This window comes from Drosophila willistoni, unplaced genomic scaffold (assembly GCF_018902025.1).
Source record: "Drosophila willistoni isolate 14030-0811.24 unplaced genomic scaffold, UCI_dwil_1.1 Seg163, whole genome shotgun sequence".
NCBI lineage: Eukaryota > Metazoa > Arthropoda > Insecta > Diptera > Drosophilidae > Drosophila > Drosophila willistoni.
This window is the reverse complement of record NW_025814122.1, coordinates 28,032-54,407: the sequence shown is the minus strand read 5'-3', so window position 1 is coordinate 54,407 and position 26,376 is coordinate 28,032. Positions and strand designations below refer to the sequence as shown.

Sequence of the window (26,376 nt, the reverse complement as noted above, 5' to 3'; positions counted from 1 at the left end):
TAAAAATGAATAACTTATATACTTCAATTTCAATTACTTTACTAACTATATACTTATGCCAATTAATTATAAAAGTACACTACAATTAATCACTCGGAATAAGATTAAAACAGGAAAATGAATAATTCAATATTTTATAGTCAATTTGAATTCGATAAAAATCTGTAATTGTCAATTTATGTATGTGCATAGATCTTGTGGGGTAAGTTAAGATTGCACTCTGAAATAGGCTATGGATTCCTTTTTTACTAAGTTCTTTCACATGAAAGAACATTTTTTAAATAGAATGAATATGAAATGAATACTTTACATTTTTAATAAATTTTATATTTTATTTTCACGAGGATCCGGGTTTGAATCCCAGGCTAGTGTCCAGATCTAAATTTCGACTTAGCCGAAGGCCTTAGTTGCCAGTGCTTGAAATTATAGTTAGGTTGATAGTTTCCAACTATATCCTACACTTTAATAATAATAATAATAGTAATAATAATAAAAATAATAATAATAATAATTTATTTTCATGACGTCTTTTTCTAATACATCTGATTTAACTTCACATCAATGTAAACCAAAAAAATATAAAAAAAATCGAGTAAAGGCGGGATAAAAAAATTAAATATACATAGAAAATGCTTTTTGTAATGTTTTTTGCAAAATTCGTCACTTTTTGTACACTTCATTCGGCTCTCTAACATTTTTGCTTATAATTTTTAAACGAATTTATATTCCCCTGATACCCTCGTAGCCTCCCCCTGTCGCATATAGCACGTCAATATGCAAGTTCGCATAAAAAGAGAACTCTCTCATTGTGATTTAGTATATATTAAATCAATTGTAGATATTAGAAAAATCAAGTTGATAAACAATATATACATACATAATCAGAAACAGGAAAAGGTCAAATGAAAATGAAAATTGATCACGTTTGCCTCCAAACTATGTGAGTACTGCAGCTGAAGCAAATCGCTTGCTCTAGGTCGATATAGGAGGTCCCACAAGTAGAAAAATAAGTTGATGTGAGACATAGTTTAGAAAATATGTGTAAATCGATTAGCTTGTCTATCAAGTTGTACAGATTACAGAAGTGATATGAAAAATATTAGTGATAAACAAAGCGATTTAAGTAAGATGGTAGATTGTTGAGATAATTGATGAAGTTTAACTTTAAAATATCGTGATATAATAGAAATCGTTTTATTTCAACTGTTGAATGCACAATGTTAAGAAATGTTAAGAATATTTTTGTAGATTACACTTAGATTTACTTTTTAAAGAAACATAAATTTCTAGGATCTATAATTTAATCAATTAAATAAATAAATATTCAACAATATCTCAAATGCATACTGTAAGTAAATATTTAAAACTAAACTAATTTAAACAAACACTTAGACAGAATTTTCCTGCTCTTTCATTAGATCGAACATGCGCTCCCATAACAATTCCCTAGCATCAATGCTAAAAAAATTAAGGATTTTGTGTTGGGGGAAACTTACGCTCACCGATAAATGCCATTCGGCCAGGAAATTAACCACCGGACTACGGCAATGTTTGAGGAATGCCACCGGAGCCAGAGCTTGCATCAAAATGATCTTATCCATATATTCTGGTTTTCACTGGCCATAATCCGGAATACTACCGATTCCTAAGAGTGTCCAATATAATGCAATTGTCTGGTATTCGTATGATTTAGGATGTGGTCAATCGTTTTGGGAATATCGTACAAGCCCATTTCATGGAATGTGAAGTCCCAGAATTTGGCATGATTTGTCGTATATTTGATGTGCGATCTCGAATTCGTAAAGCAAATAACCTGTATATGCAAAACCAATAAGTTTAGACTTTTTGACTAAAAACCAACTGACTCGTGGTTAGAGTATGATTCTCGGCCGGATAACCATATTTGTGTATCAATTCATACTAAACAAAAAAGAAAAGAAGAATTAATAATATTGTATATGATGTAGCAAAGTCAAGTTCGTGATAAGGTTTTAGCTTTTTCTTGGAAACATACAAAGATCAGTTATTGATAAGAATAAAATTGCTCTGATTCTCAGTTGTAAGAAAAAAATTTTTATGAAATAAACAAAAGAAAGCAAATATGCTTCCATAATTATTTTTAAGTCGATGTTTCTTTGTGTTTCTGAACTGCTTATAACATACTTTAGGGGGCAAAGTTCCTCTATTTCACAGCCTTCGATTCACCACTGCAATTGTGGATCTAAAACCCTTATTTGCTTTTTTGAAAAGTCATATCAACATTAAGAAACAATTTTAATTATTTTACCTATTTAAATTATTAATATTAATTGTTGAGTTTGGCGCTAAGGTTCGATGTTTTAGCGGGCCCACAAGAAAACACTCCACTTTTCACGTGATACTTCATTTATTTCTTCCACGTGTATTTCTTATGCTAATGGGTGTGTGTATGGTGTGTGTGCCGTATGCGAGTCGTTATTATGCGAGCCGCTATGATTGTAAGCGAGCCGCTATAAATTAATCGCCCTTACTCGCGGTTGTAACCAAACTGTTCTGTCCGCCGCTTAGTAACAAGCATAGAACCTAACATGTAAGCTTAAAGCGCAAGATGCAACGGTTAATTTCCCAGCACGTAGGCTGGCGCTTAAGAATAAGTATGAAAATGAAAGAGAATAAGTGATATCGGTTAACCCATTGGTGGCTACGTCGGGTCTGCTGGGCAGTTAGCGAATTTCGGCGGCAACATTCCCCCCCAGTAAAGCTGCTCTCTTCAGGGGGTTGCTTTGCTCCAAAACAGCCGACGTCTAATACAGCTACTTTAGCCACGGGCCGTTGAAGAGTCCCGTTGGCAGTTCTGATGATCACTCGACGCACCTGGTTGTCTTTGGCCAGGATTGTTTGCTCGACTATACCTTTTGGCCATCTATTTCGGGACAGAGTCTCGTCCAATATTACAACGACGTCTCCAGTTGCTATTGGTGGTCTCTTCGTAAACCATTTTCCTCGCCTGGCTAAATCTGGAACGTATTCGCGTACCCATCGTCGCCAGAATTGATCGGCGAATTCTTGTACAGCTTGCCACATGTGCTGTACGGTATGTGTGGTTTCGAAGACTGGTTTAAAGCCGCTTGCTGATCCTAGTAGTAGATGGTTAGGGGTGATAGCCTCGTCGTCTTTGCTGTCCAGAGAGACAAAAGTAAGCGGTCTGGAATTTAGGATGAATTCCACTTCCCAGAGTGCGCTTTGTAGGCCCTCGCTGGTAAAATTTTCTCGCTGGGCAGATTGCGTAGAGTACAGTCTTGACGGAACGAACAAGTCGCTCCCATGCTCCCCCCATATGAGGAGCGGCTGGTGGATTAAATTTCCACTTGATGTCATCGAACGCCGGTTGCACGGCGTTGAAGTTGATCGTCTGCGCTTTGTCACAGATAATCTTTTCAGCAGCTTTGAAGTTAGTGCCATTGTCGCTGTAAATTTCTCTCGGGGTCCCGCGCCGATTGATGAAGTTTCGGATGCACATTATGCACGATGCAGTGTCCAAAGAGCACGCCAGTTCTATATGCACTGCCCGTATGGTTAGGCAGGTGAAAATAACGCCCCATCTTTTTTCGCTTCGCCGTCCTACAGCAACCAAGAAAGGCCCGAAGTAGTCGATACCGACGTAAGTGAAGGGACGTTGGTAGGCAGCTAGCCTGGCGATGGGCAAGGAGCCATTTGCGGTGGAACAGGCATGGCGCTCTCATGTTTACAGCGTTGGCAAGACTTCCGCATACCTTTGTATAAGACTCGTAGACGTGGTATGTAAAACATGCCTCGAATCCTGTTAATACACGTCTCATGGGATGTGTTGTGCATTTTCTGATGATACCAGTTCACTATGAGCCGAGTAATGTGGTGCCCATATGGGAGCAGTATTTGGTTTTGGCCGTTTAGGTTTTCTGCTCGCCCTCGGGTACGTAGGAGCTGGTTTTCATCTAGAAAGATATTCAAACATATGAGTTTAGAATTTGTTTTTGAAGGTTTACCTCTCGTTAAGTTGCGAATTTCTGGGTTGAATTCAGATGACTGCGCATGCCGCAATAGGAGTGTGCGTGCTTGCTGAATCATCTCGTAAGACACCTCTGTAGGTGGCGATGCCTTCTTTTGTTTCGCTTTCAGTTTCTCAATGTAGAGAATGAAGCGCGCTAAAGCTCGATATAGCCTGCGCCAGTCGGAAAAATATTCCGCGTTAAGTTTTAGCTCCATCGGCGAATTGTCGATGAAGAGTATGTTATGCCTGACTTCAGCATTGTTTGGTGGCCCCAAATCATCGCATTTTGGCCACTCGTGTTGATCCTGCAGCAAATAGTCTGGACCGTGTAGCCAAGTTTTATATTTATTGGCGTTGTTTGTTTTAGTAGCAAGATCTGCAGGGTTAAGGTTGGTTGGAACCCAGTTCCATTGGCTAACGTTTGTGAATTCCAGTAATTCGCCCACGCGATGCATGACGAATTGTTGAAACTTTCGTGGATCCATACGAAGCCATTTGAGAACAGTCTTTGAGTCGGACCAATAACAACTCGAGTTAATTGACAAACTTGGATTGCGTTGGATTCGGTTACTCAGCTTTGCTCCGATAACTGCGGCCTGCAGTTCCATCCTTTGTATAGATAGTGGACTCAACGGTGCCACTTTCGCCTTGGAGGCCACGAAGCTGAGGTAGGTTCTTTCCCCCTGGCGTATCCGAAGGTAGCAGACTGCTGCGTATGCCAATTCGCTGGCGTCAACGAACGTGTGTAACTGGACATCATGGATTTGATCGCTGCTGTTGAAATAACATCTCGGGATGGTCAATCCGGCGATCGTTGTAAGGATCTGTTTCCATCGTATCCATTTGGGTAACAATGCGTCGGGCAAACCAGTATCCCAGCCAATGCCGCTTCTCCAGACTTCTTGCAGTAGGATTTTCAGCTCTATTGTAAAGCATGAGATGAAGCCGAGTGGGTCGTACATTGACATAAGTACTTGCAAGAGCTCGCGTTTGGTTGGTATTTTGTCGCTGTCTAAAACGTTGCGCTTCAGCCTGGCGAACTTGCAGATGAATGTGAATACGTCGGAGTTCGGCATCCAATATAAGCCGAGTACCTTTTCTGTTGCGGTAATTTCGACAGCTTCGGGGAGTAGCGAATCGCTCTTTAGTATTCGTAGGACCTCCTTCGAGTTCGAAGACCAATTGCGTATGTGGAAACCACCTGCTGCATGGATGTCTCTAACTTGGGTTGCGATGTTTCCGACTTCCACGTAGTTGTCGCCGCTGTATATAAAATCATCCACGTAGTGGTAGTCCTTCATGGCTTGTGCTGCTTGAGGGTACTGTTGGCAGAATCGATCTGTAGGAGTTTAGGAGATCTGGACCACTCCAGATGTAGTCATTCAGGGCCTTGCCGCTGGATTGGGCGGCTGCGTCCCATACAAGCCGGACCTTCTCTGGTTTATTTGGATTTTTAGTTATGAAGGTTGGTAGATACCATGTCCGTCTGTTTGGTGCAGCTATTTCCTCCGGCGTCAGCATGCGAGCATAGCCCTTTTCGACGAGGTTTTCGATTTGCTTGGTGATTTGCTCCTTCAACTGTGGTTGTCGGGAAAATTGCTTTTGTAGGCATTTAAGCCGTTTTAGTGCGTTTGCGTAGCTATCAGGTAATAAAACTTCAGGGTCTTTCCACATTAGACCGACCTCGTACCTGCCGTTCTTCAAGGCGGTAGTAGATTCAAGTCTGGTTAGAGCTTGAGTTTCTTCTGGTGATGATAGCGGTTTTGCTGTGGTAGCGTCTAATGAGAACGCTTGTTTGATGATCTCATGCAGCTTGGCGTCTGCGTCTCGGCATCCACACATGTGAACGCTGACATTAGCTCTGGTGGCCCTTGATGGCGTGGAGCTTTGTAGTGCCCATCCCAGTCGCGTCTTTGACGCTATTGGTTGGTGCCATGCCCCCTCTTTAATTTTAAGGGGTACGGCGAGGTTCCAGTTATTTGTGCCGATTAGGATGCTTGGGCGTGCGTTGGTGTATGATGCTATCGGTAGTCCCGCTAGGTGGGGGAATTCTTTGGCGAGAGCCCTTATGTCGATAGACTGTACAGGTAGATCCAGGGTATCTACACTGTGAGCCTTTTCCAAGTAGAATTGATTGCCATTATGTGGATTGGCAACCGTAAGCGTGACACGTTCCGATGCATTTTCTTCGCGTGTTGTATTGTTGGTCCATTTTAGGCACAGTGGATCTGGAACGACCTTTAAGCCGAGTTGCTTAAAGACCTTGTTGTCGATGAGCGTTAGTGCCGATCCCTCATCTAGAAATGCAAAAGTGTTAGTGACTTTCGTTTTATTGATGATTTGTATTGGAATGACACGGAAATATGTTGAGCCAGACTCTCTGGATCGTTGGGTGTGCTTGCCCTCCGGCGTATGCACGTTGGTGACCATAGCTGGTCTGTTTGGGCTGCTGGATTTCGCAGCCTCTGGCATCGGCTGCATCTCATGGATCAATGGGTGATGTTTGCTTCGGCAGCCTCGTATGCCGCAAACCTTTTCACGTTGGCACTTTTGGTGATGACGGTTTAGGCATTGTTGGCAGAGCTTGTGATTTTTCAGAAAAGACATCTTTCGTTGATGTGGCGTGGCTTTGAACGATGGGCAGCTGTGTATTTTGTGCCCAGGTTCGTTACATACGACGCACGTAATTTCCTTGACCTGCTCTTTAGGTGCCTCTGTGTGATGATTTAGGCTTCCGCTCTTCTTATGGTAAAGCGGCGATGTTACCTGGCTTGCTGCTTCAGCTATGTTGTAGATCCATTTGCTAAAAGATTCCATTGATGGTACCTTAGTGTCTTTGGGAAACATTGCCCACTGCAGCTTCAATTGTGTGGGGAGTTTCTCTAGTAGCTCTTGTACGAGCATTGGGTTTTGCATGTAACCTGTGAGTCCACATGCTTCCATCGTTGAGTAGATGTTTCGTACACACAGTGCGTATTCGATAAGTGGTTCAAGCTTATCTTTTATTGCGGGTAGTTGCCGCGTTTTTTCCAGTAAGTTGTGCAAAATATGCTCTGGCCGACCGAAACACATACGTAATGTTTGTATGATTTCAGGGACCATTGCTGGTAACAGGAGTTTGGATTGAACTAACTCACGTGCTTTTCCCTTCAGGCTAGCTTGCAGCCGCATAAGATTTTCTGCATTCGTATACCCAGCGATTTCCGTACTTGTCTGAAAACTACTGTAGAATAGAGGCCAGTTCTGAGGATTGCCATCAAATGTTGGAAGCTCTTTCGGTATCGCTTGACGGGCTGCAAGTTGTGCCGCGCTTGGTATGGCTGTGTTTAGGTCTATGTCCATTCGCACTTTACTTTCTGGATAGTACGATGCAGCCCTGGTTTGAGTATTTGTGAAATTCTAGGGAGCCATCGGCGTAGCACTTAGGTATCGTAGCACGCGTGTTGTTTGAGGTTAGGAACGGCAGCTGCGGTGCCTCGTGATCGTAATGCCACGTGTCACGCACAGCTGAGTGTGTGACCATCGCTTTTTGTTTGGCAGAAGTAAAAATAGGAACAGCCGTCCTAGCTGTGTCCGGGAATATTTTTGGCGGGCATAGTCCAAAGTCCCGATCCGGTTCTGGTAGCGGCGCCGTTGGTTTTGCTGGTGACGAAGTAGCCTGAGGTTCGCCTGCTCGTGTGGTATTTCCGAGGTTCTGCAGGGCGTTGCTCAATATGGTTATGATGACTTCCGATGACACGTTGACGCAGTCGCAGTTCCAGCTGTTCTCAGATTTCTCGTCTATTACTCCAACGCAGTCGAAATGATACCAGGAATGACCAATGACCAAATACCAATGATATATTCCACTTGATAAGTCTTTTGTTGCCATGGTTTACCAATGAGTTTATACTTTTAAGCGATGTTGATTAGTTATGTGACCTATGTAGGTCGTGAACGGTTTACCGTTGAGGTTATGTATCACAATTTAGTGATTGGTTATGCAATCATCGAGGTTAACCTCTATATGATTGGCGTGTAGAACCGTGGGTTGACCCGTCGAGTTGAGTTAAATAATTAACTTTTCCGGTTCATTTAGTGGTTTACCACTGTAAGATTAATTTATGGAATTAATCTGTAGAATTAATTTTTAGAATTAATTCATTGCCTTTATGGCGTAATTTATAGAATTAATTTATAGAATTAATTCCTGGCATAATTTATAGAATTAATTTATAGAATTAATTCCTGCCATTAATTTATAGAATTGTTGAGTTTGGCGCTAAGGTTCGATGTTTTAGCGGGCCCACAAGAAAACACTCCACTTTTCACGTGATACTTCATTTATTTCTTCCACGTGTATTTCTTATGCTAATGGGTGTGTGTATGGTGTGTGTGCCGTATGCGAGTCGTTATTATGCGAGCCGTTTGATTGTAAGCGAGCCGCTATAAATTAATCGCCCTTACTCGCGGTTGTAACCAAACTGTTCTGTCCGCCGCTTAGTAACAAGCATAGAACCTAACATGTAAGCTTAAAGCGCAAGATGCAACGGTTAATTTCCCAGCACGTAGGCTGGCGCTTAAGAATAAGTATGAAAATGAAAGAGAATGAGTGATATGGGTTAACCCATTGGTGGCTGCGTCGGGTCTGCTGGGCAGTTAGCGAATTTCGGCGGCAACATTAATAATTAATCAACTTGATTTACATAATTTTCCGCGTTGTATTCAGATTATTTTTCTTAAGTTCACAATTTAAAATTTAACTTTTAACCTTGCCTCTTCAAGTTAATGAAATTCAACTCAAAATGAATGAATTAAATGCGAGAGTGTGATTAATTACCCATTTTTTTAAATTATTATTTTTATATTATACATTCAAAAAAAATGTGCACACATTTTATAAATATATTTAAAACTTTTGACAGTTGTCTATTAAAAAGCAGCTAGACGACTTTACTTAATTATACCATACACCCATAGGGTGAAATGGTATATTAAAGTCGCCAAAATGTATGTAACAGGCAGAAGGAAGAATCTCCGACCCCACAAAGTATATATATTCTTGATCAGGATCAACAACCGAGTCGATCTAGTCATGTCCGTCTGTCCATCCGTCTGTCCGTCCGTCCGTGATTCCCCGTCTGTCCGTATGAACACCTAGATCTCGGAGACTGTAAGAGCTAGAGCCACCAAATTTGGTATGTAGACTCGTGTAGTATGTAGAGTGATCAAGTTTATTTCAAATTTTTGCCACGCCCCTTCCCGCCCCCGCAATTTAAAAAATGCGTTTATCTCAAAAACTATTCCAGCTAGAGACACCATATTTGGTATGTATATTCGCTTAGTAAATGCACACATTTTGTATGCATACAAATTTTGCCACGCCCTTTTCCGCCCCCGTTATTTGAAAAACTTGATTATCTCCCGTATTTTTTTACCTTATGCAATCAATTTTCGCACACTTAAATTTAATACTAATATCTAGCAAAATACCACATTTGATCAAAATCGGACAAAAAACAGTCGAGTTATGCATATAAACGTTTTTCCATAAGGCCGGAGTTGGCCGTTGGCTGGTGGGGGCGCTAGGGTGCTCGTATGATTGAGTGAGCGAGATACTAAGATATGCTTGTAAGAAGCATGTGAAAATGCATTTGTTTAATAAAGTTGAAATATTTGTTTTACTGGTGTATGGTATACCTAAGTCGGCGAGACGACTTACTTAATTTTTTATTCCACTTGCAAGAAAAAATGGAATTGAAAAACAAAATAATTAATTGGCAAACTTGTTTTATGTTTTAGGGCTAATTTTTTTTTGGCAACAAAAAACTAAACAAACATTTTTCACTCACTACACTGAACTAGACAAGTTTAATTTTTTTTGTTTTTTAGTTTATTTTTAACTTGCTTTTCCAATTCTTACCGTGTTCATATGTGAGTCCTCTTGTATATTTGGATCGACATCGTTTTCAATCCTCAGATTGCTATTAACGGCTATGGATCTGCCCAGCCAACTGGGCGATTTGAATTCCACATTGAATAATGTTAGATTTGAAAACATGAATGTTAAATTTGCCCCAATCTCGTCAGACAAAAACAGAAACAAAATAAAAGCAATATATATTGGTCAAGCGATAACCTCGATTGTAGTCCGACTTCGTCACTAGAGTCTTGATAAGAAAGTAACAACAAAAAGCAGCAGTCAACAGAGTCCGGCTTCATGTGGGAGATGGGGAAGATCTTGACTTTGAATGAGAATAATATAATGTTATTAACCAAGCACGCGATGCAAGAGCAAGAGAGCGAAATGGATAGAGATGAAGCGAGAGAGCGAGAGAGAGAGCACGGAGTAACAACTAAAATCTACCTAGGCAACAAGTTGCCACACCAATTGAAATGTTTCTTGTTAATTGTACGTAAATAAATTTCTATACATAATATATTCGTACTTTGTCTCTGACGTAAGTTCTTCAACATTATTTTGGTTAATAATAAAAATTTCCCATGTCCATTTCTCTCTCTCTCACTCTCTTTCTCTCCCTGGCAATTATTTTATTTTTACAATTAATAAAATGCCATAAACAAAACGTACAAAGCTGAAATTAATTTTTTAATGACTTAAATTTGTTTATAAACTTTTTCCCAAATAGAATTTTTTATATATTAAGGTTGAGAAACATCGTTCCGGTTTAAGTAGTCTTTAATTCTAATGATCTATGGCTTATGGATTAATCTAAATACCAAAAAATCACTTCAAATGGGATAGACTTTGGTAGTCCCGAAAACAGATTGAGCAATCTAAGGTCACGTGCGTTGGTTGATGATTTACTGATTTAAATTAAAGCAAATAAACATTACACAATACTTTTTATTCTTTTAAGTTTAATCTTATGGACTAATACGATTTTGAAACTGCAAAAATGTTAGTCAGTTATATCATGAGGCATTACCAACCCTAATATGAATTACTTTGTGATTTAGACAAATGTACATCAAATTTTTTACTTTTTCTGTTATACAATTTCATTCCGTAAAATTTTCTCTCTTTCTTACTCCATATAAGTAAGACTTAAACTATCTCACTTCTCTCTACGTTTTTCATGTCTCTTAATTAGCATCTTTATTATTTCATTTTGTCATGCTTCTATCTCTCGATACCGACTATCTCGCCCATTCAAGCCTAACAAAAAGTTTACTAGTTGCTTTGCGTTTCATTACAATGCTTAAATCATACACCAAATGAATGTATGACCAAATGATTCATTTAAAAACAATGATTAGTAATTTATTATTTCCAGATCAAAGTGCAAAATTTATATGCACATGAGTCTATTATTATTGCTTATAATTTATCACCACAATTTGGTGTGATATCAGTAGTCGGTAACCTTCGGCCGACATCGTTGTCGATTCGGAAAATGAAATTAATTTTAGACAATTTTGTATTTACAGGCAGTAAACAGATCAAAAATCCACAAAATGCAATAATAATAGACGGTCAAAACATTTGACCAGATGATTATGTTAAAACAGGCAGAGCAAGTGAGATAAAAGTCGGAGAGGCACAATGGTTCAAAATGGCAGGAGAACTTCACTTAAATAGTTACCTATTAAAAGATGCAAAGTTTTTCTCATATCATTCATTGAAGTTTGTAACTTTTACTTTAAAGATTTGTGTTCTGAATCGACTTCAGTCACGTAAATCTCAGATTATATTGTGAGTTTGTTTCTATATCACCAAGTTGAGCTAGGAACCAAAACACTTAAATCAAAAAAAATTAATATTTTATCCAATTTGCTTGATCTTTTTTATATTTTAACAATTGTAGAAATTAAAAATTATTTATCGCTTAATTATTTTTATTTGCCATTATTGTTTTTTAACATCATTTGGAGATGAATTTTAGGTTATTTCTCATAACTCTAATTTTCCTTTTTTTTTTTAAATTATTTTTTTATTTACAATCTGTCCTTGGACAATCAGTAAATTCGGAGATACATAAAACATAACAGGAATAGTCGGCTTCAATGAGTCAACTATTATATATAAACTCTAACAATAAGTTGTACATTATGAGTAATTATATCTACTTAAGTATTTATACAAGTCTCTGTGCAAGGGTTTCATTTTATTTGGTTTATATATTTAAATTTATGTATGTGTACATATATGTATAAAACAAAAGTTAAATTCTATTTGGAAGATCTAATATATGTAATCTTTTTAGTCTTCTTGTTGGTATATTATCAAGTAGTTTAAAGGCTTCAATTTGCTTGATCTAAATACTTGCTTATAACATTATGTGCCCATTTCTATTCTTATATGCATTATTGCAATTATTATTTTTCTGTAGTAGAATAAACACGAAATATACAAATACAAAGTGCCTAGTTAAAATCCATAAAAAAAAACTTATACTGAAAGGTATTTCATTAATTTTGTTTTTATTCAGTTTCTAGTGCCTTTTTCGAGTCGAAATCAGAGTCAGAGTCGGCGATTCTCTCGGACCCAGCTTATCAGACATTGGACAGTAGTGAGTGTTATTCAATTATTAAATCGAGCTTATTTTGCATTTAACCCGCACACCTTCACGACACATACATACATACATCACAGACACACACAGACACACCAGAGAGTGGCAAACAACAATGTGCAGTTTATTAACCGAGTTTGGGGAGCATAAAATATATAAATTTATGCACATGTTATCGCCTGCCATCCCTCAGCCCTCTCTCTCTCACCCATTCCCTTTATCGCTCAATATCAACAACTGCAATGTCAGTAGCTTCATTTTCATATGAAACTTGTTTCAAATGTTTCGGCACATTTGTTAGGGCTTGTCAACATTGTTGCCAAGCTATCAAGGTGTTGCTAAGCCCGTGACATGTGGCGCTTGCCATGTACAAAGAAGACAAATGAAATGTTCGATGTTATTTCTTTTGCATTAAACATATATTTTAAAGTTTCACTTAAATTAAATTCGAAATTTTCGTGGTTTCGGTGTCGGTGTCGGTTTCGGTTAGCTTCAAAGTATTTTTCTAACTAAAACCTTTTCCCAAGGTAAATTATATTTAATTTCAATTTGCACGGCGATTTTGCCCCCGTATCAATTTCCATAGAAAGATTTATTTCTTCGACTGCTTCGAAACAAGAGAGTGCCGAGAGTGTCAGAGCAAGAAGCAACGGGGGGATGAATTTGAAAAATGTGCGAGAAAAATGATTTTTGCACGCCTCGTCGCATATGACAGAATCCGGTAGCCAGGAAGCAGGAGCCTGTCGTCTCCGTCAGCTGCCAAAGTCATTAACTCGACAAACCGCGCCGACAACAATGTCACATCAGTAGTAGCTAGCAACTAGAGATGAGAGAAAAACAAATGTGTTCCCCAAATAGATCACATGGAATTGTGATTATTGCACTCTTTAGAATGTTTTGCAATTTCATTTATTTTATTTTCATTTCATCTGTTGATCAAAAATTCCACAAACTGATCCATACTTTGTCTTTGTCTTGTTAACCACATACCGCATATTTGACAGACCCATGGAGCTATTGTTGGCAATGAGACAACCCACTACCAAGTTGGTTCAGAATTAATAACAATATCAACAAACTCGATTAACACTTTTGAAAGCCTTAGTTTATTGGTTGACTTATACAAACAGTTTACAAGTACTTATGAATCCCCCAAAATTGACCATTTAGTGTTTTGCGAAGAACTGCAATTAGTATGACTAATAGTTACTCAGGATCATTTCCGATCATTGCGCTCAACAGTTCAAATGAGTCACAACCTTGATGAATGAACCCGAACTAACTTAGCGTTTCTTGCACACTTTTGAGTATTAGTCTACGATCCATTTGAATTGTGGTGTGATTTATGGGAGAGGGTAAAAATGGATCGTGATCTCGAGTACCCACTTATAGGCAAATTTATGATCGAAAATTTGATATCGATCTACTTAATCGATAAGTGTAACATCTTCCCTAAATTTTCTATTGACTTTACTACGATAAATTTGCTCCTTGAAGCTTTTGCCATCTTTAAGAGACAGCGGTTCCTGATTTACATACCCTTTATATAGAAGGGTCCATAAACGTATTCAAACAGTTAACAACCCTTTTAGATACCCAATTCGAAACGCATACAAAAATAAGGAGACTATTAATGACTTATAAAAAGGTAAATTTTGAACCTATGAATATAAAATCGATCTAGTTAACACATTATTTATTCCTATTGTAGGGTATTTTCATAGCTACTACTTAAGAACTTTTGTCGACTTCTCTTTCTTTTTCATTTTTTTGCTAATAAATATATATATTTATTCTCTCTGTTTTTGTATTTGCCTTTTAACAGTATACAAATCATCCGCTTGGCTGGATTTCAAGTGGCAAATGCGTTAATTGGGCATTAAATGGAAAGTCAAAGCATTAGAAATATGTATATTTATTTGGTATTATGTTCTTATATTATATTGGTATACTTGGCGATTGTGTTTGTATTTGTGGACATGAATGAAGGTAAATTAAGTTCAATGTTATAACAATGACTTTGATATGTATAAAATCAAAGGATCAACTTTCCAATAAATCTTAAAAACATATTTTTTTTTTAAAAAGGGGCATATTTGCAACTGCGAAAATATTTTTAAAATGACGGAAAAGTATTGTGGAGCTCGCTTCACATTTCATTGGTTCATTATTTTTTAGGAACCTCATTAAAAAAATTACTGAAAGATTTGTGGTCCTTAAAGAGGAGTTGGAGTTTATACTACAGCATCCACATTCACATTCGCACTCCCATTATTTATCTGAGCACGATTCCTTTGGGAATAACTGTGATGGTTTCCATTTAAAAATCAAAATGGAGGGAAAATGGGGTTATATATTTCTTATTTTTATGGCAGAAGGAAAATGTTTCACACGATTTACTATCAAAACTAAGAGACTGTTCTCAGTGAGTATGAGAGAAACCTGAAATATAAATTAGGTCTTAAATCCATATATCTGTTGCTTTACTGCTTTTTAAAGGACGCTGTAAGGGAAGGGCCAAATAGACGCTTTAATTTGACTCCGAAGGGTTTCATAAAAACTGATTACCAAGGTTACCCAATGATTTAGAAATTTTATCCAATCATTAAGCAAGTAAATTCAAATAAAAAGATCTAATCCGCATGTGGACTATGATGACAATACACAAAATCAAACATATTTAAACTGAATAGCCTAAGATATAACCAAAAGCATTTTAAGGTTTAATTTAGAAAATATAACTTCAATTGTTCTGGTGAAGACAAAAGAAATATTTATATATAAAAAAAATTTTAGGTCTACCACCTTTATATAAAAAAGTATAATTCAGTGCATCATTAATACAGTGGAAATTAAAAAGAAAAACAAGTAATAGAGGAAAATTAATCTTCATTAGATTCAGACGGGCGTAAAAGAAAAAAAACAAAGGCATTACTTTTGCCAGATCGCCCATAGGAAGAAAGGAAGTCAAATGGCTTATGTGTTTGACTTCGACACTCAGTAATCCATGAAGTACTTCCAACGCCGTGGATAGACAACAAAATGAAATCCGGACTATTTTATATGATGTGTCTGTTGTGGAGGATCTTGTAATTTTGGTATTGTAAAGATTAAGGAAAAATAATTTTATTGTATTTAGACGGGAAAATAAAATTTTAAAATCTTATGCTGACGTAAAGAAAAAAAATAAGGAATATAAATGTTTTATGACTGAAACGACTTCATCTTAATGATTCCGAAATGCGCTCAGTTCATAAGATGCAGGAATATTTTAAAGCGTTTTAAATTTTTAAATGCTTTAAAGGAGAAGGAATAAATTAAAGCGTTTTAAATTTTTAAATGCTTTAAAGGTGAAGGAATAAATTAAAACGTTTTAAATTTTTAAATGCTTTAAAGGAGAAGGACCAGAGAAAAGCAGTAAAAAGTTGAACTTGTTCCTTTGACTGCTGCGAAGCAAGTGAAGTTGATGGTGAACTGAGGTCGAACGAAAACTTTTAGTGCCAGTGCCGCCTACTTGACCACAATTAATATTATCCAGTTTTGGAAAATCGTAGAAAGTAGTGTTGGAAAACGTGAAACACACTCGGGTCAAATTTTTAGTGTTGCATTTGTTAGAGCTGTGAAACTATCGATAGGATAAGTAATAAATTAAAGCGTTTTAAATTTTTAAATGCTTTAAAGGAGAAGGAATAAATTAAAACGTTTTAAATTTTTAAATGCTTTAAAGGAGAAGGACCAGGGAGAAAGAAGTAAAAAGTTGAACTTGTTCCTTTGACTGCTGCGAAGCAAGTGAAGTTGATTGTGAACTGAGGTCGAACGAAAACTTTTAGTGCCAGTGCCGCCTACTTGACCACAATTAATATTATCCAGTTTTGGAAAAACGTAGAAAGTAGTGTTGGAAAACGGGAAACACACTCGGGTCAAATTTTTAGTGTTGCATTTGTTAGAGCTGTGAAACTACCGATAGTGGCGTGATTCGATATTTTCAATGTTTTAGGAGCAAAATTTAATTACAATAAGTATCATTTTCAAAAAAAATGAATACAATTTTGCTTAACCTAATATTAATAACCAAAATTATATAGTTTTAGCCTTTTAAGTTATATAAATATTTACCAATTAATTATCAAAAAAAAAATTCAACTTGTTTTGATTTTGTTTAAATTAAAATTAAATTAACATATATTAGTTTTCAGACTTTTAAATTTATGGAGATCAACTCTTAAAACAAAAATTAAAAGAAAGCAAAGAAAAACATTTAACATAAATTTTACTCCATCCAAGCGTTTCTTTTCAAGTGTTGTGTAACTATTACATATGTATACTATCGATAGTGGCCAAAAACAATCGATGGTGGTAAATATTCGATACCTCGACAGTGCCATCGATAGTTCCCCAGTTCTAGAATTCGTAAAATATCGATAAATAAAAAAGTCAATCGAACCACGTGAATTTAAAAATAAGACATTCTTTTCTTTGTTGTAAAATTATTAGCTTATTTGGATTAAAATTCATTCACAATAAGCGCAAATTAAGTTTCTTAAAGTATTTTTGCTGTATATATATAATTTCCAGTTTTGACTTTAAGATTACATCACTCAATTTTATGGCGTATCACCTGGCTGATTCCTTTCGACTAACTAATAAACTTCTCTGGAAGTTGTAGTGAGTGAAAGGCAAGAGCAGAGCATCAAATGAAAGGGCACCAACCGAACCACTACCACCGGGCCGAAAGTCGGCAAAAGCAATTTCCTAGTCCTAGAATTTGATTTTGTTTACCTAAACTCAAAAGATACAATTTTTGCAGCTAATGAAATGCACAGATATTTGGTTAAAAGGAGAAGGAACCAGACCACAACAGGCAGAAGTAAGGCAAATAATCAACTCTCAGACATAACAATATAGCCTGGATATGGCCATATAAAAAACAAAATAAAATCAAAGAGAAACAGCATCGCAAAAAATAAATGCCATACAATGTGATGGAAACAGAGAGTTCTTAGCCAAATAAGAAGATCGACTACGTGATGAGCTGTTAACAAAATGAAGTAAAATCCAAAAGAGTTCAATGCAGAGTATTAAAATGATTTGGAAGGTTATATATTTAGACTTTAGATTTCTAAAAAATATATAAATAATATATATGTATATTGCAATGATAAACTTGTAAAAGGTAGAGCTAAGCTCACATTTCGAAATATCTTGAAAGGTTAAAAAAGCAAAAAATGAAAATGCAGTTTTTTGGAGCAAGCCAAAAAAATTTTCGGAAAAAACATACAAAATAATATCGAAAATTTGGAATTTAGAATTTGATTTGTAACAAATTTTTGGTTACGTTTCAAATTTTTTATATTTTGGAGTTAAGAGATAATAAGGAAGAATAACAAATATATTGTTTTATACCTTTCTGAAAGAAATACGTTTCATTCACAATTTCATAGACTTTAAAGTGTACTGAAATTGAACAAATACTTAAAAAAACTTAAGATCCTTGTATTTTTTTATCCCTTCCTGCTCTCTATAGGTCACAAGTTCTATTGGCTGTGATATGAATCCGTATATACCCCAACTTATTTCTTACCCCATATTTGATATGCATACTTACATATATTTCGCCATTGCCTTGACCGCAAAAAATAAACTTTTGCTTCAGATTTTTGCTTTGGCAATATTATGTTGCTTTGAAAATCGCTTGGCAACCCACTGAACCCACACAACCCAGCTCCAACACCCTCTTAGCCCCGACAACCACTTCCTTTTCGTATTTCTTACCCCCCTGATGCTCTCCCGATACACTTCTCCCTTCGTCAATAAATAAATACCAACCTGTAGTATTCATTCATTCGCCTAACTGAGTTTTTTGGTTAAATATTACGAGTTTGAGTTTGAGTTCTATTTACATTTTGCGCTTCAACGCATTTTTATTATATTCTCTACCAATAGAATGAAGCTTATCGGAATTGTCAATGAGTATGTGCATGGAATACTTCACTTCAAATAGATCAAAATTTAAAGTAACTCTTGGATTGCCAGTAATTTTATTATCTATTCTCATAAAAATATCTATTTTTTATATTGTATTAATAACTTTAAATTAAAAGTAATGTACAGTTCATTTGGTTTACTGGCAGAGTATTTTATAGTCATTCTACCATCCTTCGGTTGAACATTTTTTATCTTTATCTCTCGCCACTCTTCCACAAGGGGCCACCACATTTTAAGGGTTGGGGGCTTTGAGATCTAAATTTTAAATTGAAAATTGATTTTTGTTCCATTCCATTGTGTTCTTCTGTTGTTTGTTTGCCAGCCTCTTTGCTCTTGCTTTTGCTCTTGCCTTAGTTTGGTTTGGGGATGGTCAATTTTTTTCTGTTCTGTTCAGCGATTGATTTCGTTTTTAGCCCCTGGACAGATTGAGGATGATTCTAGTAGGCAAAAAGGCAGCTGAGTGAGAATCTGAATGGATGCCGGACAGCAAGGGCGGAGAAGACCATCATAAATGTGGTCGTTTTTTTTTATTTTTACATTTGGTTTTTTAGATCAAAGGAACTTGGATTGGAAGACACTCGTTGCCTCTAATGGTCCTACATTGGGCTGTGTGGGAGTGCGACCGGAAGAATCCAAGTTTGATGCTTGAAATGAATCCAGCTAATTCCTCCTCTTTTCTTAAATTGTTCCTTAGGGATGGCTTCAGGTACTAGGTGCTAAGCTCAGGAAAAGTATATTTTGCCATACTTTTTGTCCTTTTAGGTTTATTTTAAGTACCATTTCGATATTACTGCCAAACCTTACTGATTAACAGTCTAGACTATGTCCTTTTTGAGTTTGCAATTCTAAAGATCCTTAGCTAATGATTAAAATTAATGGTTCTTAAAATAGGTTGACCATTTTTTATTGACTGTGAAATATTCTTTAGAATATCTATTAAAAATTGAGTAGAAGTTGGGGAATTTTAACTAAACAATCGCCCAAGTTGAAAAAATATTAATTTGAAAAACTTTTTACTCTCACTTTTAATAGTTTCGGGTAACAAAATGGTATGGAAATTTTTGTTTTCTATCCCAACTTCATATAGTGTCGACGACTATTTCGCGTGTGTTTGCACTTTTCCGGTCGTTTTTCTAGCTTTAGATTTATTCCCCACCCATTTTGTGTGGCGGGGTTGATTTAAGAAATTGATAGCCAGACGACAAATCATACCTTGAGAAAGCCAGAGAGAGAGAAAGGTGGGGGACACTGTGGTGGTGCTGGTGGTGGTGGGGTGACTTTTTGGGGGTGGCTCCAACTAATTTGTTTTGTTGTTGCACAATTTGCTGGCCCAGGCTAATAAAATTTGATAAGCCAGAGACGAGAAAGAAGAAAAAATACTAAAAATACCAGTGCACGCAAATTGGGGATACATTTTTCCAACCCCTCTCTTAATGCAGGGGGAGTCACACGCTCCCCCAATCTGCCAGTTGGCACACTCTCTCTCTCTCTCTCTCTCTGTTTGCCTGGTGACCATGTTAATTTGTGCATAAAAATGTTGCATTGGGAGTCATCTGACTCTTGGTTCTATGGGGGATATGCGTCCCTCTTTCTCTCTTGATTAGCCATAAAAAAAGAACACAAGAAGTAAACTTTTTGCTACTTCCTTTTGATTTATTCGATTTCACGATTATTCCATTTGATGCAAGCGAAATGCATTTTTATTGACAGTTAATGGAGTTTTTACGGTCTCGGAATTTGGCATTTTTTGGGGTAGAACTTCATTCGCTTGGCACATGGGAACATTCCCATTTTGGTCTTTCAGAGACCAGACAAACAAGAATTTGAAACGTTTGAGTCCATAACCGTTGGCCTTTATGGGTATATAAAATATATCAGAAAAACCAGAGGGGAATCAATATATCCCTTGCCTTATCGAAGTCTCTATACTCTGTAAGAATTTCTTAGTAGCTTTAAGCTAATAATTATGAGTAAACAACGAGCAAAGTTCTATTAAGTATCAAAAGTCGGAGAATTATAATGGCCTTATTCAATTTACTTATGAATTACATCGAGCTTGTTTCTTTATAATTTCAATATACTTTGTTTTACAGGGTAAAAGATGTTGATTGTTGATTTTAAGCCTTGGAGTGGAATAAAAAATGAAATTTTAAGAGCCAAAATATTTGCTTAAAATCTTTATGGTTTTCAATGAGCTGTAAAAATATGGGTAGGAAAAAATCAGATTTTAATATACGGAAGACACAACTAAAGACTATTTTAAGGGTGCATGCAAATTGCCTATTGAAAATTAATAACAAATAAAATTAATTCACAAATTCAAATAATAGTTTCAAGTTTAAAGGGCCAACAAGATATCAACTGTGTATCAGTCTTAAAATTACTTCCAACTCTTTTAGGTTTTAAAAAATTAATTGTGGAAATACAAGACGTTTCTTTTCAATGCTAAAGTATTGTTTAAATACATATTCTCTCTTATTCGAAACTTTGAGTTATCCTCTAGCGCCAAATGCCTTGATCTGGAGACGCACACCCATTATTATCAAAGTTTTTTAGCTCCAAAATTTCTAGGGAAAAGTATCAGCGTATTCACTAAAAGAATGTTTGCTTTATTTCTTCCGTGTCATCCGAGTTTCTATTCACAATACCTTGAATGACCGAGGTTCTACTGTAGAATTGTATTTTAAAACATTCCCTAACAAGGGGAAGTTTAGGTACGCGAATCTGCGACTGCAAGTTGTCAGAAGCTCCTTTAGCCCTAATAAGTATGCTATAGTTTACTAAAAACCTTGTTTTTACTTTCAGTTTTCCGTATAGTTTTTTCAAAGAGAATTTCGTGTAGTATTTCATTTAAATGTATCAATAATAAAAGGACGAAAAAGTAACGACTTCAAATTGTAAAGCATTTGAGAGGTGTTTTTAATATTAAAGCTCCTTTAAATAAAATGTTACACAAAACAAGTTAATCAAATGCTGAAATGAACGCGAAACTTAAGCCGCAGATCTGCATAGTCAGTTATAGACACTCAAATGCCAGTCAAAATTGGATTTGGGCCCAAGTTGAGATAAACATTTTTTATAGTTACGAATCTCCCCTCTCCCTTCTCTTCGTTTCCTCTCAGTCAAAACCAAGCCAATTCCCCAGCTGCACATTAAAGTGGTGAATAAAATCACTGTATAGAGAAAGAGGCGGTAGTGGGGAGATAGTGAGTATGTGTCATGTGTGTGGTGTGTGTGTTGGATGTTAGTGTGTCATTTTTTTATGCTTTTTTAAAAAAGTGTCCAGAAGTTTTGTGATTTTGATAAACAGACAGAGAGAAAAAGTGGAAGTAAAAAGCAAAATGATAGCAAAAAAGGAAAATGTGGAAAAGCTCGTGAGCTCAGAGAAAGAAAAACTCACAGAGAACAAAAAAAAACACACACATTTATGCAAGTCACATACGCCACACAGCTTTTAATAATAAAAACAACGAGCTGTGCTCTCCTTAGTATGAAAAAACATAGAAGCAACCCAAAAGGAAAACAAAAGTAAGCCATATATAGGCAAGAAATACAGAATGATAAGGTTAAAAACAATTGCGTAGGGACAGAAGGCGGGGGAGGAAGGTGTAGTCAGGAAGGGATGTAGACGTGCGTGTGAATGTCTTTATATGGTCATATGTGTATGTGTGTGTGTAGGGCAAAAGAATTGCCTTAGTTCCCTTCCTCTCGTTCTCCCTCAAGATGTAAGATGTTTAACAAATTTTTAAGCATTTGTTCGTCATTTAAACTTTTGAAATTTACTTAAATTGAAAATTTTTGTAATTATTCGTTGTATCAAAACCTTTCAGGCACCCTCCCTTTCAGGTTTTCCCAATGAATCAACCTTTAAACATTATGTTTAATGGAGAGAGTTCTAATTTAGTAGAGATGAAACAATGAACAAGAGTATTTGAGATACATTAATTGGCAAATAACTAATCAACTTCCAATATACATGGGTTGGATTTGCTATATATCAAAAAATCAATTAAGTGTACTAGATTTGTGTACAATTCGGACCTTTTGGCAGATTATACCGATAGTAATCTAAGACTAGTCAATTTAGGCAAGTTTAATAACATTAAATGATCTCTCTGAAGAAACTTTAACATTAATTCTCATTTAGATCAGACTTTATTAAGAATTGTAATATTAAAATAATAAATAAAATATTCCAACTAACATCAGGAAGATCATGCGCATGATTTAACATTCTTACAGTAGCCACATTTGACAATATCAACATATATAAACTGATCTGGACTGGGATAATCGCAGCGACGATTAAAGGTCATTTTAGTCTGTGACTTTGCTTTTTGTGTAATGGCCGTGGCAGTTACTATAATCAGTCTCAAATTGATGGCGTCCTTGCCCTCCATACCCAGTTTCAGAGTCTGCAGGAATCCCTTTAACTGAATGGGATCACATTTAATCAAAAGATTTTCTGCCGGCTGCTTGAATCCAATTGTTGCTTTGCCGTCCGCCACGTATTTCGTGTGAACCGCCTGCATATTATCCTTGACCTTGTAACGCTGCCCAGTCTTGATTTGTGGCGTGAATAATATCATTTCCATTTCCTTTTTTGTATTCCCTGTTGCAATGTAAAATAATTATTATTATTATTATTTTTGTTTTGTTTGTTTTTTCATACCATTTGAATCCAGGGCGCTCTGTTTGTAGCCTATGGCCAAAGTGGATTAACTGCCCGCGGCGTACGATTCGCTTAGGTCACACGATTCACCATTTGCACCTCACAGAGGATTTTCATTTTAATCTTGTGGTATAAACTTAAAAAATAAAAAAATATAAAATCAAACCAATTAACGCGGAAAAATACAATCAGCTGTTTTAAAAATAGGAAGGTTGCCACATCAAAGTCTCCGCCTATCGATAATAAATCGATTTCTTAGATGGAATGGACGGAAAATTAAAATTTTGTTTGACATAAGAATAAAAGTTGCTTGACTAAAAGCAAGAGTAGTTAATCGCATTAACATAATCAAATAATGGCTGACGCACTTCGACTAATCAGGAAAAACAATGTCCTTGGAAATCATATCTTTTGGAATCCTGAAATATAAATTACATACATTCTTATCACAATCAAAATGAAAGAGAAAAGTTTGCAGTTGTATACCTCCTTCAAGAATAATGACAATAAATCTTCGTTTCTATTTATTTAAGATGAAGGTTGCCCCGTAGTCCTTAAGCCCTTTCAGTTGAGATTAATTGCGTGTTGATCCAAATAAAGATGAGTGATGTTCTTCAATTGCAATTGATTTCAAGTTCTTGAGTTCCATTTATCCAATAGGTAGTCATCTGGGCAAAATCCCAAGTTAATCTAAACAGGAGACTAAGATTAGAAGCATTTTAATCTAAAAGATATTATAAACAGATTAACAAGATCACAGTACTATCAGCTTTTTCTTTCATTTACTTATTCATAATATTTAAGTATTAATTCCACTTTTTGTTTGGCACATTGGCATAATAGGCTAATATCAGTTAATTAGAGATGAGAATAGGTTCTTACATTGGTTGCCTTTACTACAATTGTTGCCACATATGACAACATCAGAATAGGTCATGTGCCCTCGACTATAGGTAAGATTTTTAATATTTACAAATTTCGGTTGACCAACACGTTCGATAATGTGCTTATTGTCTAAGGCATAGCACAATTGCCAGAGGAACATTTTGGTGCCTCGGCAATTAGTTGAATGAGTATGGCTGGCAGGGAATCGATTGTCAGTTCATATTGGGCCACAGCTTGGGCAGCTTGAAGCCAGAGAGGTTCAGGCGAATGAGTTGAAGCTCCGTCCACATCGGAAGCAAAGGCCAGGCGATGAGCCTCCAAGACATTGAGACCCTTGAATGAATTACGCCAAACATCCAAGATTTCAATACGTAAATCATCTATGGCAGCTGGCAGGGATTTTAATTTTTTTCCGACACGTAAAGCGAGCGTAATCTTCTCAGGCGACGTATGGCAAATTGTAGATGAGTCAAATTATTGTAATTGAGATTCAAATTAACCAATTTGTGGCACTTGACCACAGGCAAAGGCAAACATGTCAAATCGTTGGCCGATAAATCCAATTCGCGCAGGGAGTCTCGTAATTTGCTGCCATTTAGAAATGACCAATCGTCCATTTCACCCAGATTATTGTCATGGAGGACGAGCTTGCTCAAGTGTAATCTCCCCAGTTCAACAGGTAACTGGAAATTTAAATTTAGTTTTGAAGATGCTAAAAGTTGTCTTTTTATTTATTTCCTTACCTTACGCAACTTATTGCTGAATACATCCAGGTGAGTTAGATTCCGTAAGGAGCATATATGATAGCTCAATTTAACCAATTGCGTATTGTTTATTGTTAGGGATTGTAGATATCGAGGAAAGGCCTTTGCCTGGGATAGTCACTATGACGATTTATAGCCATTTTCGTCTGTAACTTTGATTTTTGTGCCATGGCAGTGACTGTAGTTAGTCTCAAATTGATGACATCCTTGCCTTCCATACCCAGTTTAAGTGTCTGCAGGAATCCCTTCAGCTGAATGAGATCACATTTAATCAACAGATTCTGTGAGGGCTTCTTGAAAGCAATCGTTGCTTTGCCATCCAAAACGTATTTCGTGTGAATAGTTTGGATATTGTCCTTGACCTTGTAACGTTGCCCCTTTTTAATCTTTGGTGTGAACAATATAATTTGTATTCAACTTTTCGCAAAGCAATTCCAAACCATCAATTTGGCTTTCGTAAAAACCACAGCACTGAACACCAACTCGCAAGGGTCACACAGTTCCTACAAAAATCACTCGATCAAAAAGAATACAGCTCTGCTATATTTGTAGACATTACTGAAGCATTTGATAAAGTGTGGCACTTAGGATTATTGAATAAACTGGCCAAACTCCTGCCTTACTGCTTGTTCAAGATTCTTGAAAGCTATCTGCAGGATAGATCGTTCACAGTCAGGGGCACAGATGACACAAATTCCAGAATTGGCAAAATCACTGCAGGAATACCCCAGGGCAGTGTTCTGGGCCCCCTTCTCTTCAATATTTATTCGTCTGACATACCAATTCCTGATTATATCTTTGAACACGACTTCCTCATGGTATCAGGTGAAGCCAAGAAGAACCCTGACATCCTACTGTCAACATTCGCAGATGATACTATAATCGTATCTACTGATAAAAATGCCTACATGGCCATCAGGAAAATGCAAAAATACCTAAATGAATACACCAAATGGTCAACTAAATGGTGCTTTACGATAAATAATGATAAGACTGTTCATGTCTTATATACAAAACGAAACATCTCCCCTGCTCTAAGATCTTACCTAATAAAAATCGATGAAAAGCCTATAAAAAACGCTAATCAATATAAATATCTAGGAGTCACCATAGACAGTAAACTAATTCTAAAAAATCACATAACCCACCTATGTATTCAAGCAAAAGCTATCTATCACCGCCTAAAATGGCTTGTTGGCGTAAAGAGCTCCCTCAGCACAAGGTGTAAAGTCACAATATTTAAGCAAATTATTGTTCCCATTCTAACGTATGCTATTCCTGTATGGGGCAGCCTTATTTCGGAAACTCTATTCAAAAAAATCTGTGGAACGCACAACAAACTGCTGAGAAAAATTACGGACTCGGATATATTCAGCACAAATGCCTATATTCGCGACAAACATAATGTTAAATCCATGGAACTCAAATATGACTTGGCTTGCGTAAGATTTGCTATCTCCACTCTAGAACATCCAAATGTAGAAGTAAGGAATATCCTGGAAAAACCCTTTACTCCTACAAGGCTCTCCTGGCCTAGATACTCTA

At 36.6% G+C, this 26,376-nt stretch overlaps 1 long non-coding RNA gene across 1 annotated transcript; it reads right to left on the bottom strand.

The window, feature by feature from the left end:
• Positions 1 to 22,724: 22,724 nt before the first annotated feature.
• On the bottom strand, positions 22,725 to 23,890 carry LOC124460921. The gene is made up of 3 exons (XR_006954851.1): positions 23,669 to 23,890; positions 23,183 to 23,601; positions 22,725 to 23,122 (listed from the first exon to the last, which is right to left on the bottom strand). It is a non-coding gene; the product is annotated as an uncharacterized LOC124460921 (long non-coding RNA).
• Positions 23,891 to 26,376: the final 2,486 nt, after the last annotated feature.